Here is an 18,642-nt window from a genome sequence, read left to right on the forward strand (position 1 = left end):
TACATGATTGACAGAATACAGACAATTCTCCTGTACCACATTAATGTCAATATACCTAATTTTTTTTTAAAAAAATGACAACTCCTGGCAACAATGTGCAGAAAGTTGAACTTCGTTTCAGTGCTTAAGGAAATGCAAACTGGTTTAACCATTTTTAAACTCAAACTGGAGGTTCCTTGAAAGGCCACCTCTAAAGATACTATGTACCCATCAGTACCACCACTGGCATAAACATCCAGAAGTCTATATCATGTATGGTAAATCTGCTAATTCATGTTCATTGTAATTATATGTACAACAGCCAGGGCACAGAAAGGACCCTAGATTTGCACCAGCTGATTAATGAATAATAAAAATTGCTTTAGTCATATATGGTAACATTGAAGCATTGAGAAAAATTAAACTACAAATTTCACTGCCTGATATTTTGTTTGTATTCTGATAAATAAAGCTTACATGAAGATCAGAGGATAATTTCCTGATTCTCCACTGGCTTCAGCAAAAGCACTGTAGAGTCTGTGTGTCTATAAACAATTGAATATTGAACATTTTACATTAATAATACAGGTAGTGTGCATTTGTTCTTTCATTCCCCTAATGATAGGATATTCTCTGGCACCCTATAGGCATTGCTCTTACTGAACTAGTTCACGCTTAGTAATTCCTGCTCACTGTCTTAGGTAAAATGACTCTTCTGAATCTTACCCTCTAGGATTTCAATCTACCCACTAAAGTTTCAATATTCATGTTGCCCTCTAGCAACAAAAATTTGTCATAATAATGAACTCCTAGATATCTGTCTCCACTTCTAACTATTCCTAATGTTTAATTTTTTTATCTTTCTTCTCCTATTTCTTTTTTTTCTTTTTTCTTTTTGGTTTTTTGAGACAGGATTTCTCTGTAGCTTTGTAGCCTGTCCTGGAACTAGCCCATGTAGACCAGGCTGGATAGAGATCTACCTGCTCCTGCCTCTAAGACCTGGGATTAAAGGGCTGTAACACTACTACCCAGCAAATTTTTCTTTTTATTTTGCATGAGTATTCATACAAAAGTTAACATGTGACTATAGGGTGCAATGTTCTTGAGAGCGTAAGAGGAATATTTGAGTGTTATTTCTCAGCTATTATGCTGAGATTTGATTTTAAAATAAAGATAAAAGTATATAATACCTGTAGCAGTGGTGTGGGAGAATTGTCTGTATTCTGTCAATCATATTTTAATAAAATGCTGATTGGCCAGGCAGACAGTATAGGTGGGAAAGTCAGACAGGAATTAGAGGTGGAGCAAAGAGACTGGGAGTATTCTGGAAAGCAGGAAGCTCCCTCCCCTGTTCTGCATAGACCACCAAAGAGGCAGCATGCAACTTGCCCAGCTGAAAAAGGTACCAAGCCATATGGCTAACATAGATAACGATAATGGGGTAATATGTGTCATAAGAACTAATAAGTAGCCTGACCTAATGGGCCAATCAGCTTTAAAACTCATAGAGATCTCTGTGTGACTGGTTTTCTTTGGGGTTTGCTGGTTGTGGGGTACTGGGCAGGACAGAAACCCCAACAAGCTGGTCCTCATGTTATATAGCAGATCCTACCCAGTTCAAACATTTCCATGTTTTATACTTCTAAACAAAATCACCACGTTTAGTTAAAAGTCAAACTTAAGGAAGGAAAAAATAGTAGATGCTTTCATAACCAACTATCCAAATTCTTGGGAAGAGGAACAAATTATTTGAAGAGTAATGTTAAAAGTTAAATTAATCTTGAGGGATTATACATTCATTTAGCGTGTCTGTTATATTATTTGATTTTATTTTCAGATATGGTTTCACTACATACTTCAGGCTGGCTCTTAGCTAATGATCCTTTTCTTGGTTTGATTTTCCTCAATATGACAAAAGTTAGGATTCTTTATGAAGAACTTCAGTGATTGGGGATTTTCTTGATTAATGATTTATGAGGGAGGAATTAGCCCACTGTAGAGTTGTGCTATTCCTGGCCAGGTGGTTCTGCAGTGTATAAGATTGCAAATACAACTTTTAGATGTGTGGTTCTTTTCTAATGAAAGAGAGAAATGGAGGGTAGGTATGGGTTGTATGGGAAGATCCGAGAGAACTATGGAAAGAACCCACAAATTGTCTGCCACTAGTACTCCCCATTGCTAATGCATCCCAGAATCCCTCACTGGATAGGGTCACCCAGCTGGACATCACAATATTTGCAGCTCTTCTATAGGAGAATCAGAGATCAAATGACTCACACAGCATGGTCCTTCCAGTTCAACCCTCCCAGTCCAGCAGACAGGGCCCTTGTTTAGAAAGTTTGTATTTAGTACACATTATTCCACTTTCCTAGAGCACATCCTGTTCCTCATCCAAAGCACAGGGTCCTTCGTGTACACATTCCATTACACACTCACTTTCCAGTGCAGCCATCCCATTGCCTCAGAGATGGGAAATCCTAAAGACACAGGTCACATTCATAAAGTAGCTACTGTTAATATGTAACTGAGGTTACTTTGTAACTGTTGTTAAAGAACAGACCATGAATTAGAAAATCATTGAGATCATGTTAGGGCTTGGAGGGAGCAAAGACAATGTAAAAATGATGTAGTTTTAATCTCAAAAATCATTTTTGAAAAGTTGAAACAGGCTTTACGGCCATGTGCTCCAGAGACTAGGGAATTGTAGTAGAGCACAATGAATATTTATCATATTTTCCCTAAAGATGAAGATCTTAATCCAGAAAAGTAACAGTCCTCTTAAGTAGAGACACAACATTTTACCCAGATCTTCTCTTTCAGATGAACTTCTGTATATATAGCAATTAGGTTTCAAGATAAAGTCAGTCCCTTACCCAGATTCTTGATTGCCATGGTCCATGAACTGCAAACAATGGTCAACCAGGACAGTCACACAGCATCACAATTGACTACCTGATTCCACATCAGTAATCTCAGTTGAAGGAGGAAAGCTCTCACCCTCGGGCCAACCTCTCCCTTCTTGCACTTTGTCTCCACCAGCTTCAAATTAGGTCAATGAGTTCAATTCTTATACCAATCTCTCTTCATTTCTAAGTCCCCAATAAAAGCCAGAAAGATTAGCAGTCATTAACTGATCTATTTTTCTTTCTCATTGACAAGTCAAGGCCAAACCTGGAAGGAGTTGCAGGACTGTCTTCCCAGCATTAGGCTTTAGAGGCAGGATTAGGTGTTCAAAATAATTCTCAATTACACAGCATGAAGTAAACCTAAACTACAGGAGACATTGCTCTACACAGAAATCAACAACTTGAAAGAAATAAAATTAAATATTAATGACTTAGAAACATTAAAGAACAGAAACAGAGATAACAGCAGTAGTATGCTTAAAAGAAAGTATTTGAAACTGATACCAAAAAGTGATTTATAAAGTGAGGATAATAATGTACTTTTAAGATTAAATAAAATTTTCCATGTTGACTTTGAAAAAAGAGTAGGCCCTTCCCAAGGAGAGGGGGTGTCATTAACAAGAGATACATTGATGTTGCCCATATATGTATGTTGGCTGCTGAGATCTGTAACCTGACACATACAGTTAGTCAATGACCTGTTTTTCAAATCACTGAGTTGACATTACTGTGTCAAGCAAGACTGATCATATCTGTAGAGGATAGTTGCCTAATTGCAAATTCAATGCTCATTGACTCAAGATAAACTTCCCAATCTGGACAAACACAGAATCTGGTCTGTGTTCATTCACATGGCATTAATTTAAACATGCTGGCAATTTACAAACCACTCCTGCTGCCGCAATCAGGCCCTTTTTCATAATGGTGGCTCAAACAGCTGATTGCCTATGCTGTGTCCCCTGCAGTGTACACAATAATCTATTCTTTCTATTGTGGTCTGAAGACAGAAGAAATGCTATATATGCAAATCCTTTCCCTGCAACTGCATTGGACTGTGAACTACATGACTCAAATGGTTAATTTTAATTTTTTGGGTTTTTTTGAAACAGGCTTTCTTTGTAGCTTTGGTGCCTGTCTTTGAACTAGCTGTTGTAGATCAGGCTGTCCTTGAACTCACAGAGATCTGACTGCCTTTGCTGGGATTAAAGGAACCACCACTGCCTGGCAAACACATAATTTTAAAGTTGTGAGTTAGTATAGTCATTTAAGAATTTTGAAGGTGTAATATAGAGGACACTCAAGGTCACTGCTTTGGAAAGCAACAGTCAGGGACCAAGGCCACCTGAGTCACCATAAGAGAAGTTATCTCAGAAACAATATTTCTATCAGGATGGAAATGCAACTCTTCTAGAATTAGTATGCCTTTTCACTGAGAAATCACATCACACACTTAGGAGATTAATAAAAAAAAGTCTCTTTAATGATGGTATACATCAATCTTCAGCCAATGCAAAGGGAACCAGGTTAGTCAGATTTTGCTTTTAATATAGGCTGTTATCTTTTAAGTATCTCGTAGGCTCAGATTATACTTTGAACAACTGAGATATAGTAACAGGCAATTTGCCAGTCTAGATATTTAGGCAAAAAATATTCCCAGATTATTGTCTTAAGTACTCCAGTGACCTGTTACAGCAAGTCATTCTTCACTGACAGGGTTCTAAGGAGAAGGTCACAGGAAATGAGAAATACTGGCTGAGTAAAAGGTTAAAAAAAAAGATAGGGTGGGGAGGGGTTGCAGAAGATTCGTCCCATGCCTAGTAAGCTTCTTAAGAAAATTAGCCAGGTGGTAGTGGCATATTCTTTTTATCCCAAGACACAGAGAAAAGAGCTCTGTGCTTCTCTGCGAGTTCAAGACCAGCCTGGTGTACAGTCAGAACTGTCCCAGAGAAACACTGTATCAGAGAGAGAGAGAGAGAGAGAGAGAGAGAGAGAGAGAGAGAGAGAGAGATGTCTTGAATTTGTACACTAATTCCTGGGGGAAAATGAGAGAATTATATGAAGTCAGCAGAAACGATCATACAAGGAGACAAATTTAAGAAGAGGCTAGTCCAACAATTCTATACAAAAGGTATACAGGGTATCTCAAAATATTGGCTAAGTGCAGAGCACATTGGTACTAATAACCATAGCTCCATATGGTGGGAAGAGTTGGGTTCTTAGTATCTGAAGAAATCCCTCCACAAAGTCTTTGACACCAGACCATTACCAGATCTCCAAAGCATATTCCTGGTTTTAGAGAATGAGCTCTGTTTTATTATCAATATATCAGGTCCTTAGGGAAACTCACAAGGCTTAGGCCCCAGGCTGTTAGTAGGTCTCCCAAGAAAGTTCCTCTTTCCTGTCTGAGGTCCTAAGTGAGCCTTTATTGATCAGGCCAGTTCATCACACAACAGTGTTTTACATTTCAAATATAGGTCACCTGGTGTCATATAGCTTATCTGGTAGAACTGTGCTTATCTCAAAGGAAAACAGGAACTTTAAGGCAGACCAGGCCTTAAGGTTTGTTGTGATCCTCTAATGCCTCTTTTAGCAGCTTGTTAAGAGGTCTGTTCTTCGATATTTGGATGGGCCTAGTGATTTTTATTTATTTATTTATTTTTGATTTTCTCTGTAGCTTTGGAGCCTGTTCTGGAGCTCACCCTTGTAGACCAGGCAGGCCTTGAACTCACAGAGATCCACCTGCATTTGTAGCCCAAGTGCAGGGATTACCCGCCAGCAATTTTTTTTTAAATCAGTGATGGCTTTTTTGAAATGGTTTGGAGTCAAATATCTGGACAATCCTGGTGAACAATGTATACCTAGAGATTCTAATCTCTACCAGCCCTTATTTGCATATACTTAGCTTTTGGGTGTTTTAGACACAGCCCTCCCTCTGCTAAATTCTACTTTATGACAATTATTTTATAAGCATTGCAAAATCCTATGAATCACCAATTCTACTCTTCTACATTATGGTACAGTAGTAAAGTGCCACCCAACAAGTGAGAAGCCTTTGATAACCTCAACAAATTTAAATATAAATGGAGATTACATTTAAATGTTAAATGCAAAGTGCTCAATATTGAGAACATGTTGGAAAAACTAGGGCTCTCTTAGTTTGGCAACTTGTTCTAATGAATGCATCCACCCTTTTGAGCTGACTTTTGAAGTTTTCTAAAGTGTTTTTACATGCTGCTTCCTGCTCCCAATACTCTAAGCAGATTAAGTCACAGAGCAAAATTATTCAGAGGCCTGCCCCTAGGCTCATGAGTTAGCAGGGACCATGAGGTACTTCACAACACAGGGAATATGGCGGCAGCTTTCCACGCAGAAAATGGGAGGAAACCATAGTGTTTTCTGCACCTCACCCTCTGCTCCTCGCCATCAGGAGCCAGCATTCCCTCACTCACCCTGTTGTTGTTCTCCATTTTGCTAAAGTTCTCAGCTCATCATCTCCCTGCAACAGCAACTGCACCCAAGAACAGGAATCCATAGGTGCCAGCTCCTCTTCAAAGCCAAGACTGAAGGTGGCAGCCTGGAAGAGACCTGCACTGCTTCTGACTGACAGGTCACCTGGAGTGCACGATTGGCTAGTGAGTTCTGAGTGGCAACAGCACCTCCCATAGGGCTATAGAGTGCTTAAAGGGACAGAATACTGGTTCCTATCTATTCCATTCACCCCAACAGAGAACTTCTCTAGATCTGACAATATATACATTTCAATAGCACTTGCCCCTGGCTACAAAGGCAATCAATGTCATCTTCTTGCTCTCCATAGGAACTTTCCTTTTTTCCTGTGGGATGCAACATGACTAGCTAGCTTGTACAGACATTGTGCTAGGTGGGTCGAGCAATTTTCTGTCCCTCAGGGATAAGAATCCCTAGAATACTAACAACTAAAGAGTGTTTTAAAGTTACAAAATGAAATATTTGTTCTGTGGCTTCATTCTGAGGTCAGATGAACTGACGGTACATTTTACATGGTTTTCACAGGGATTTTACACAACAGGAAAGAGAAAAGCAGGAACTAGATCTCAATCAAGATGATTAGTCTCCCCCATTGGAAAGCTGGATGATGAGTTCATTGCTTTGTGGGTTTCATTCCTTAAATTCGAAACAAACTTCAGGCAAATGAATAATAATAAAAGAGTAGTATTCATGGAAATTTGAATAAGTGGAAAATAATGGAGCTAGAAATAATGTCTTCATGAGCACTATTGTTAGCTAACACATCTCCCACCATGGTCAGGTATATAAAATCTACAACTGCAGTATTCAAGATTCTCTACATGAACAGGACATGTAGAATGATTCTCACAATGTATTTAAAAAGCAAGCTTATAGAATATCTCACAAGCTGTGGTCCAGGTAAATTAAGAACAGCTGCCTTCCAATGGCAATTGAAGAATCCAATAGACTGATTCTCAGCCTTTTGTCTGAGTGAAGAAACACTCAGTGAAGAATCAAGTGAAGAATCCAGTAGTTGTTCAGCCCACAAGGCTTGATGTCTCAGCTGGTTTTAAGTATTCACCAATTTTACAATGAAGTAGGCTCTAATGCTGGTAAAGAAATGAGCTTGATAGCCAGAGCTACAGCACAGAGGCAAAAAAGACTTTTCTTCTTCAAAATACTTTATATGTGACTGCTGCTACCAGAATGTAAGATGCTGATTAAAGTTGGCTCATAGTCATTGTTTGATTTAGATTTTTGGGGGGATTTCAAGACAGAATTTTTCTGTGTAGCTGTGGAACACATTCTGTAGGCCAGACTGGTCTCAACCTCAGAAAATCCCACAACATCTGCTCATGAGTGATGGTGTTATAAGTGTGCACAGACACCAAGCAGTATAAGATGGGTCCGATCATCTCAAATTATACAGATTAATGGAGGATTTTCTCATTTCAAAACCTTTAAGTAAAATCTCTCTCAGGTATAAACAATTCTTTGTGTACTAGATGATCCCAGAGGTAGTCAGTTTTGACTACCGAAAACAGCCATTTCAACAGCCAAGGTAGAAGAATGAGAAAAAAATTTCTTTCCTGCAGAAGGCACAAAAACATAGGAGTTGTTTTCAAAACACTGTTTTACTTCAACAATGGAAGCATGGAGATTTTACGTATCAAGTCTAAACATGCTCATACCATGTTCTCCCTTTCCTTAAGCATGCTCAGTTAACAAATTCACTTCTAACCATAATGACAATGTAAAATCAGAGACATTTAGGGACATTCTCACCTCAAAATCATGTAGGAACAAATGTAAATTAGACAAATGATGGAAAGAAATTCCCCTGGCATATTTATATTGTATCATAAGGTCTTGCTTGAAAATCAAGTATATGACACTGTGAAAAGTCAATTATCAAACTTGATGCTTATTCTAAAAGATAACTTTACCAGCACCATAATTTTCACAAACACAAAAGATAGAGAACACAAAACCAGAAAACTTCAAGGAAAAGTCACCTAACAGCCCTCTATACAGTGATTCTGGAGGAACAGTTATAATGATCTCTATTATTCTGAGACCAAGCTGCATTTCCTCTTAGCAGACTGACTAGGCTGAAAACCACAGCTGCCACATCGTCTACAAACAAAAAAAATCACAAAACTCAGAAAAATAAGAAACCTGAGTAACATACCCAGACACAGGATGACACAGGAAGAGTATCACATGTACTCACTCATAGGTGGTTTTAAAAATAAAGCAAAGAAAACCAGCTTACAAACCACAATCCCAGAGAACTTAGACAAAAACATGGATGCTATGAGAGACTTACATAGATATAATCTACATGGGAAGCAGAAAGTAGAAAAAGACAAGATCTCCTGAGTAAATTGGGAGCATGGGGACCTTGAGTGGAGGCTTGGCGGGGAAGGGGAGAGGCAGGAATGGGAGCAGAGAAAAATGTAGAACTCAATAAATATCAATATAAAAATATGCAAGCACATGCCATTAATTCAATTCACTGAGAAAAACTGAACATTTGACAGTGGGTCACTGAAATTACTTGGCACAAGAGACAAGTGTTAAGTCTGGAGCTTAGCCTCCAGCCCCTGGCATCCATCCCAGCCCCCTGTGCCTGGAAGTTGCATTAGCCTGGACTCCAAATACCAGCATGCCAGGTCCTGACCCCCCCACAGTTTATTTAGGTGGGATCCTAGAGGAGGAGAAACAGGTTGTTCTAGGTTTGCATGGGCTCCCTGATGTCGTGTCTCCCCCACATGGGATCTGCCACCACAGAGTGCTCTATTTAATAAAATGATGAGCATTTTGGTTTATTGATTTGGTTTGATTACACCTAATTGGACTTTGTTTTTGCAGAGCTGTGCCTTCTTGGTATTTCTTCTTAACAAGAAAGAAACACAGAACACACAACAAACACTCTTAGAAGTTTATTAGAGGGGGTGTACACTGGCCTGGGAGGTCAGTGTGCAGAGAAAAGGAGGAAGATGGCTCACCAAGCTTTTAAAAGCTGCCTAGTGCATGCACACAGGGGTTGAAATGGTTACATCATATGCAGATGGGGCGCATGCAAGCAGACAAGGCCTTAGCTGAGTCATATGTGGATCATTCAGGAGGGCACCTTTAACATCCCCAGGTGCCTGAGTGTTTGTCTGCCCCTGCATGACCCCTAGAACCTAGGAGTATCAACCATATGTGCCTTAAATCATTACAGTCACCACCTTACCAAATGATGTGAAATGCCCATCGTGAGGTGGGTATTACTGGATTTATCATGTTATAAAGTAGGACATTTACAGCTGCAACCTGTTATCAAATGGAAGTGGTATATTAGAGATCAGGACCAAGTAGGTTCTGAAGACACAAGGAAGCTACATGAAGAAATGGCTCACTTCCAATGGTTTCTGCTCCTGTTACAATGCTTTCTGCTGTCAAGCATACACCTATAGTCTAATCCCTATGGTTGGTTGAATGAAAAAGAGATGAGTAGGCCCTAGATGTTGGTTCAATACATCATGCACGAACCACCCAGAATTAGGCAGCTGCAGGGTTACAATCCCTGTCTGGGACAACCCTGAAAGATGCTTGTGAAAGGAAATGCTCACAGTGGGCAAAAATTCAAACAATAAACATTTTAGTATGGTTTATTTGGAAGGAGAAATGGCCTAATCTACAACTAGCAATGCACTGATTGATGAACTTTATCCTGTGGTTTGACTGGATGCTGGGGGACTAGTAAACGCCATGATTAGAAAATTGGTGAGATAAGACATCTGAGGTAGGAAAAAGTGAATAATCTCTGTAAATGGGAAAAGAGGATAAAGATCCTTGTATTTCATGTAAATGCTGATCGAAAGGTGAATTCAGCTGAGGAGGAGTTCAGTACACAAGTAGACAGGATGACTCTTCCGTGTACAGTCAGACTCACCTTGGAACTTTCCACTTTTTGTTATTAAAAAGAAATCAGGAAAGTGGAGATTAATTCAGGATTTAAGGGAGGTTAATGGAACCATGCATCCAATGGGAGCATTACAACCAGGGCTCCCATCTCCAGTAGCCATACCAAAGGGCACACGTAAAATTACCTTAGACTTGAAAGATTGTTTTTATACCATTCCTTTAGTGTCACAAGATTGACAAAGGTTTGCTTTTAGTATTCCTTCAGTTAACTTCAGAGAGCCAATGAGGAGATATCAATGGGATATTTTCCCCCAGGGCATGCTAAATAGTGACACTTTATGCCAGAAGTTTGTGGCTCAAGCTATACAAAAAGTTAAAAATCAATTTCTACAGGTTTATGTTATTCATTACATGGATGACATTTTGCTGGCTCATTAGAGATGAGGATATTTTACTAGAGACATATGGATTGTTAGAACAGATCACAAGCCATGCAGGGTTAATTATTGCTCCTAAGAAAGTACAGAGGCACCCACATTTTCAAGATCTAGGTCATATGTTATACCCCAAAGAAATTAAGCCTCAGAAGATAGAACTTTGGAAGTATGACTTAAAAACTCTTAATGACTTTCAAAGGTTGTTAAGAAATGTACAATGGCTAAGGCCTTATTCAAGGTTTGCTACAAGAGACCTTGAGCCTCTAAGTGAAATCCTTAAAGGAGATAGTGATCCAAATTCCAGCAGGCAGCTTTCAGAAGCTGCCAGAGAGACAATCTCACAGATAGAGAAAGCTATACAGTAACAGCAGATGTGCTATATCAATTACAGCCAAACATGGCAAGCATGTATTTTACATACAAGACTGGCTCTTGTATGTAAAGAAGTTTTATGGAAGATTGGACCACTTCTGTGGCTGCACCATCCTATATCACCAGTTAAAGTATTAAACCCTTATTTTGAAACAGTAGCATGCTGAGCACAGAATAGCAGAATAGAATCAATGAAATATTTTGGCAAAGAACCAGCTGTAATCAATGTTTTTTATACTAAGCAGCAATTTGAATGGTTATTTCAAAATAGTGATTCTTGGGTAATTGTGCTTGCTCAGTTTCAAGGTCAGATTAATAATCTTTTCTCAGATGACCAGTTACTGCAGCTTACTCAACAGCATTCATTCATTTTTCCTAAAATTATAGCAAACAATCCCACAAAGATTGCTTTGTTGATTTTCACTGATGGCTCATCAAATGGAAAAGATGCTTATGTATTCAGTGGCGAAGGACACATGGTACAGACAGAACCAACTTCAGCTCAAATAGTTGAGCTGTGGGCAGTAGCTCTAGTGTTTGAGAATTTTGCTAATAAGGCTTTTAATCTATTTACTGATAGCCAGTATATTTATAATGTATTGCAAGTCTTGGAAAAAAGTGCCATATATAGGAACTAGCAATGAACAAATTAAGATATTGTTTCAGCAGATTTAGGAAGCCATACAGCATAAAAAGTTATTATGTTTTATGGGACATATCAGAGAACATTCAAGTCTTCCTAGTCCCTTAGCTGAAGGTAATGCTCTAGCTGACAAACTTACAACAATAATTGCTCTATGTCAGATTGAACTTGCACAGCAATCACATGCTTTGCACCATCAAAACAGATTAAGTTTAAGAGAACAATATAATATTCTCATAATATAATATATCTCATAATATAATATGAGAGAAGCTGCTCATCAAATTGTTGAACAGTGTAAAAGATGCCCACAATTTCTACCTGTGTCTCATTTGTGGGTAAATCCCCAAGGACTGCTTCCTAGTCATATATGGCAGATGGATGTACCTCATGTTTCTGCATTTGGAAAATTGAGATGTGCATGTGACAGTTGATACATATTCAGGATTCATGATGGCCACAGCATAAATTGGGAACATCACTGAGCATGTGATAACTCAATGCTTGAAATACTTTTCATGCATGGGAACCCCAAAAGTAATAAAGATGGACAATGGGTCCGGGTATGTTAACAAAGCTTTTCAAAGATTTTGTGCTCAATGAAATATTGTTCATAAGACTGGTATTCCTTATAATTTTCAAGGGCAAGGAATTGTGGAGCATTCACATAGCTCCTTGAAAACACAACTCCAAAAAAATAAAGACAGGAGAGTTGTATCCACAGACACCACACAATACACTGAATCATGCATTGTTTACATTAAACTTTCTAAATATGGATGTCCATGATCTATCAGCAGTGAACAGATTGTAACATAATGGTACAAAAACCACATTTTCTAAAGCAAGGTGGAGTGTCCCTTGCACTGGAGTATGGAAGGGGCCAGATTCCATATTAATATTGGGTCCAGGGTATGTGTGTGTTTTCTCCTAGGATGAAAATCAAGCCTGATGGCTTCCAGAGAGACTGGCACATTCAGCAGAAGAACAAAAGACCTGAGGACAGCTTAGCTGACAACCACCCAGCAGGAGAAACAGAATAAGAAGAGCTCCAGGAGGAACCAGTAATACAGCTTTCCCAGTCCCTACCAAGAGGAGAGCCTGGTTTGGACTGGGCAGCTACTGACATACTAGCCTGCAGGGTGCCATTCTGCTGCCAGAGGCTTTGGACAAAGAAACCCTGCTGAGATGAAGCTGACTACAATGTCTGCAGCTGGCTGTGGTTTGAACCTGTTTGCTCTAGACCTAAAATACAGATTGAACATTTGAGTGTTCTCAGTTCCTGGGAAACAGGACTCATTTTGAATAAAATATTAAGCCTAAGAACTAAGACCTAAACTTTCCCCTCTGAGAAAGAAAGACTCAAAATAATGAATGACTAAAGCCCCTCTTCACTTAAGAAGGGGGCAGACCAAGGCCTTAACAGCTTCTCAGAGACTGAAAATGGTATTTGATAACAGCAAATGGTATTATACTCTTACTGGTAATGACCTGATATTTATAACTGCATATAAGGTGATGAGAAAAGATTTGGTATTGAGCAATGGTGCTAAATACATCAGTACTGACTGAAAGGAAATTTTAAAATTTCAGTCGGTACTGACCAAAAGAATATGATATTATGATACAAAAAAAAAGAGAGAATTGGAGATTCGGTACTGACCAACAAAATATGAAACTAAGATTTGGAAAAAGATAATTGGAGATTTGGTTTTGACCGATGATGTGAAAAAATCATGATTGTGACTTGTTGCTATTGGCAATTACTGAAAAGAGGTTGTCACACAGTGAATGTTGAGAGTTAATGCATATGCTGAAAATGTTAGATCTAAGTGGTGCTCTGAACCCGTGGAACATTTTCAACTGGGCAATTGTATCTCTCCTTTAAAATAGGAGACTATAGACTTTGAGAAGATAATTTTTCACAAAGCATTATGATTTAACCTGACAAAAGGTGTGGCTATTGAGAGACAGAGTCTGAAAATATATTTCTCTCCAATAATCTCTTTTCTTTACAGAGATCAACTGTCAATGATGGGTTTGAAGCTTCTCCTCCCCAGTTGTCTAAAACAGGAACTTTTATATGACAATGCCTGTTTCCAAAGGTGGAAATATTTGAGTAATGGAAGAAGACTTTGCTCAAGCCAGGTGTGATCTATGTGTACTGTTGCAGAAGCACAGGGATTATTAAAATTTAATAAGAGAGAGTGGATTGTGGGCCTATATTTCATACAAAATATTTACAGGCAGGCTTACTGGCCACCAGGCAGCTGCAATCCTGCCAAACAAGCAAGATAGCTACCTAACAAAGGCCAGAACGTATTGCTCCTTCTCCTTTGTTAAAAATGTAGATCACCTGGGGAGAAGTGTTTTCCAAAGCTGGTGACTCAAGTTGCATGTATTTCCCTAGCCCCATGTCCCCTGGAAAGAGAATATTAATGAGTATCCACTTTGGTTTACCTGGGGGATAAAAGGTGTTTTGGATAATAAACATGGGTAGATCTTCATGGTGAAGGAAGCCTGACATGCCCTTTTATGATGAAAAAAAAATAACTCTCTGTTTAAAAATGGAACCCAAATGGTTGTCAAAATTTTCCATATAAAGTCTGAGAATGCTTTTAAAAATGATTCTAGAGAGAAAAGAACAAAGTCAAACATAATTTCTTGGTGGTAGCATATTTTATCATGTGGAATCTGCTAGAGACAGAGGAAGGTCTTCTTTAAGAGATGTCTCCTGACTCAGGATTAAAAGCAGAAAACTTGTAGCTCTTTTTAAGACAATCTACCATGAAATATTTAAATTGTGTTTATAAGCAGTAAGCTGCAGGCTTCTTGGTGTCTGCATGAACCTAGAAACTCCAGAGTTGTGATAATAAGCATGTCTCTCTTCAATACCTCCTCAATGAAGCTAGACTCTCAGAAATCTATGTAATTCAATGGAGCCAGCCAGCAAAGATGCAACTTTAAACCTAGCCATACTGCTCAGAAGATTAAAAGCTTGTATGCAGACTTCAGAGGAACTCTAAAGTATAGGCTGAGAAGACACATAGTGGAACAAGAGGTGAGTGAGCTCCCAATCCACTAGGCACCCATTCATCAGACCCTTGGAACCAGGGCAAAACCCTCGTGCCCTCCCCCACCTGTGTCAACTTCTCTAGTCAGCCAGCAGGTAAGATTCCTATAGGTAGGCTGCTCCAAATCCACCACACTCTCTATTGCACCCTGTCCCACTCCACCCCCAAACCATTACACATGTTTTTATATTATTTAAATAGTTACTCAAATAGTATTTCTCCTTAAAGGGAAGCAAGAGTATTCTTTTGGAATTAAATGGGTTTGTTTCCTACATGATTTAACCTTCACATATCTGAATTTGTACAAAGATATTACATTTGGCAGTGGTGCATGTTTAAGAAACAAATAAGTTTCAGCTGATTGCTTTTAAATCACCAGCAGTCATCTCCTAAGGAAGCTTTTTTTATGCAGTCATTTCAGACTACTAACTGATTTTCAAGCCTTTGGGAGTTCTTGCTGGCTTACTTCAATCCCTTGCCTAAACTTAATGAATGTCTTTATATGCACAAGTACATTTTGTGTCACACTGTGAAGACTAGTGAGATGATTTCTTTCATGTGCACATATTCTTGGATATATGCACTTATTCATTCATGTGCCACACTAGGTTGTGGGTGGATTTAATTGGCAAGTCAGAAGAGCTCCATTGTTTTCATTTATTGGTGACACCACCTTGTGGTCTTAGTAAAGAAATCACTTTTGTAGGCTGACACATCAAAAATTTCTTTTATTCTGACTTTTATTTATAGACTATAATTAACCATCATGCATTTAACTAACTCACCATATTGAACTATAACATGAAGGGGCCGGCTTGTTGGGGCATCTGTCCCGCCCAGTACCCCACAACCAGCAAGTCCCAAAGAAAATCACACATAGTCTACATTAGGCTATAAACTGACTGGCCCATTAGGTCAGACTTTTTATTAGCTCTTATAACTTATGCTACCCCATTATCCTTATCTATGTTAGCCATATGGCTTGGTACCTCTTTCAGCTGGGCAAGTTACATGCTGCCTCTTCGGTGGTCTGTGCAGGAGTGGCGGAGGGAGCTTCCTATCCTTCTCCTGTTCTCCTTGTCTCGCCTCTCCTTCCTGTCTGGTTGACCTGCCTATACTTCCTGCCTGGCCAATCAGCGTTTTTATTAAAATACATGAATGACAGAATACAGACAATTCTCCTGCACCATTTCCCTCTTTTTTTTAAACAAAGGAAAATACCCACAGTCTATTTGTTGGGAATGTGGGCGTAGTATTCCAGGCTACTTCCTGGTGGTTGGTGGCACTGATGATCTTATGGGGACCTAAAGAAAATTTAAAGTTATAATCAAGTCCTGACTGGAGTATCCTCTGAGTCTTGATCATCTCAGGCAGCATCTTGAATCCGTTCTAGATGTAGAACTCAGACATCTGAACTATGGGCCATCTGTTCCTATTGGAGATTTCTCAGGTGGCCTTCCTTTATCGAACCTTATTTTTCTTAACTCATAATGAATCCACAACCTCTCATTTCCTGTGGAAACAAAATCACAATCTCTTCTCCAAAGTAGCATACCTTTTGACTTCAGTTTTGAAGCCAATGTATTTTCAAAATACCTATCTTGGGTTAGTTCAGCAGCATTTATAAACAAAAGTCTTTTAGCAACTGTTGCTCCTTTCTCAGCATCCAAACAATTCAAAAAGAGCATAATAGCATACAGCATTAAGATTCTCTGTGTATTTTCCAACTTTACGTGGCTTTATTTCAAGTCTATTTCTTTTATCTTTACTTTTAACTTTTGGCTTTTTGAGACAGGTTCTCTGTATATATCTTTGTCCTGGAATAACTCTGTAGACCAGGCTGTCCTTGAACTCACAGAGATCTGTCTGTCTCTGCCTCCCAGGCACTGGGATTAAAGGTGTGTGCTACCACACTTTGAAGTCTCAGAGGTCAATTACCTCAGCCCCTTAAAGTCTTAGAGTTCAATTTACCTCTGCCTCCGAAGTGTTGGGATAAAAGGTGTGTACCACAACACCCAACTACTCTCTTTCTTTCTTTACTTTAAGAACTTTAACTTTTAGCCTGCATATATTTTAACACACTGTAAACCATTTAGAGGTTTTCTTCTACTTTGAATCTCTCTTTACTGTATATCTCTCTTTTTCTGATACTGTATATCTCTCATTTTTCTCTTCAATGGGTAGGACTAAAGCCATAGCTTTGTCAGTTAGATCCAGCACATTCCTTAGCTTTCCAGCTTCATGGCTGAGATACCAGCCAGAGCTGTGTTCACTGCCACAACTCTATTGCGATTCAAGGTCCTTGCCAGCAAGCAAGCTGCAGCATTCTGATCACAGAATACAGTCAGTTGGACTGCCTCCCTGAAAGAGTCCTGGCAGGATGGACGGCATTTTAAAACAGCGCAGCTTTCTTCCTGCTATGGCTGAAAACTGAAAACCATGCGTTCAGCTTTTCCTCAACACAGTTTAAGTGTTTAGTGGCAGGACCTCTTAAAAGAGCTGCAAAGTTTTGCAGCTAGAGCTGAGTCAGGAAGCCTCTCTTAGATGAGAGCATTTGCTTGCCTCTAGCAAGCAGAGCAGACCCGAGAAATTGCTGCCAACAAGAAAACATGCTTTACTCTATTCTTTCCCAAGCTTTCTCAAGTTTTCTGAGGATTCAGTTATCCACGTGGGCGCCATATGTAATATTTGACTATGCTTTCTGGGTGTTTAGAATCTTTTTCCAAGTTATTTCAGATTTTATGTGAAAATTTTGCCTACACATTGAAGCATCATTTTTTATCTATTTTTATTGAGCTCTACATTTTTCTATGCTCCTCTCCCCTTCAACTCTCTCCCAATATCCCCATACTCCCAAATTACTCAAGAGAACTTGTCTTTTTCTACTTCCCATGTAGATTAGATTTATGTATATTTCTCTTAGGGTCCTAATTGTTGTTGAGACACTCTGGGATTATGATTTGTAGACTGGGTTTCTTTATTTTATGCTTTAAAACCATTTATGAGTGAGTGCATGTGATAATTTTATTTCTGAGTCTCAGTTACCTCACTCAAAATGATGTTTTCTAGTTGCATGCTAAAATATCACACAAAGAGCTGAGAAGTGGGGACACACACCTTTAATCCCAGCACTCAGAGGCAGAGGCAGAGTTTGAGGCCTGCCTGGTCTACAAGAGCTAGTTCCAGGACAGGTAGGACTGTTACACAGGGAATCCCTGTCTTGCAAAAATAAAAACAACTAAAAAAAATCCAACAAAAGACCTCAGGTTTGATGTTTTTATTACATTTATTTTCAACTAAAATCCTATGATCTCAGTACCCACTTTCTGCCATTACATTTTCTTTTTCCTGGTCCTACAAGAACAGTTTTTTTTTTCTGACTCTCTCTTACTTTCTTTTTTAATTCCTCTTTCATTTGTTCCTTTGGTGTGTAGGTATGAAAAATTGTAAAATACAGAAAAATAACTTGAGATAAATCTACAATAAATAGCTGTAGTTGTTAGATTCAGTGACTGTGACAAAGATATCCATGAGAACAACTCAAGGACAGAAACAAAGCAGAGGTTCAATAGGTCCAGTCAAAGATTCTGCTAATGCAGAATCCCAACTCCACTGTGGAGGACTATGTTAGAACTTCATAGGAATTCTGTGCAGGGGTCATTTGAGGTCACACTCTTGCTGACATGCTTGGCAGGCCAAGTAAGGAGTAAGCATACCTCCTCTATCATGCTAATAGTCAGTCCTTGAGTACACAGAAGTGCACTAGAGTTCACTCGCTATGATTAGGTTATGCTTTTTCTCCTGATAAAGTGTTTGTATATAATACA

This window comes from Myodes glareolus, unplaced genomic scaffold (genome assembly GCF_982192425.1).
Source record: "Myodes glareolus unplaced genomic scaffold, mMyoGla1.1 HAP1_SCAFFOLD_127, whole genome shotgun sequence".
Lineage (NCBI taxonomy): Eukaryota > Metazoa > Chordata > Mammalia > Rodentia > Cricetidae > Myodes > Myodes glareolus.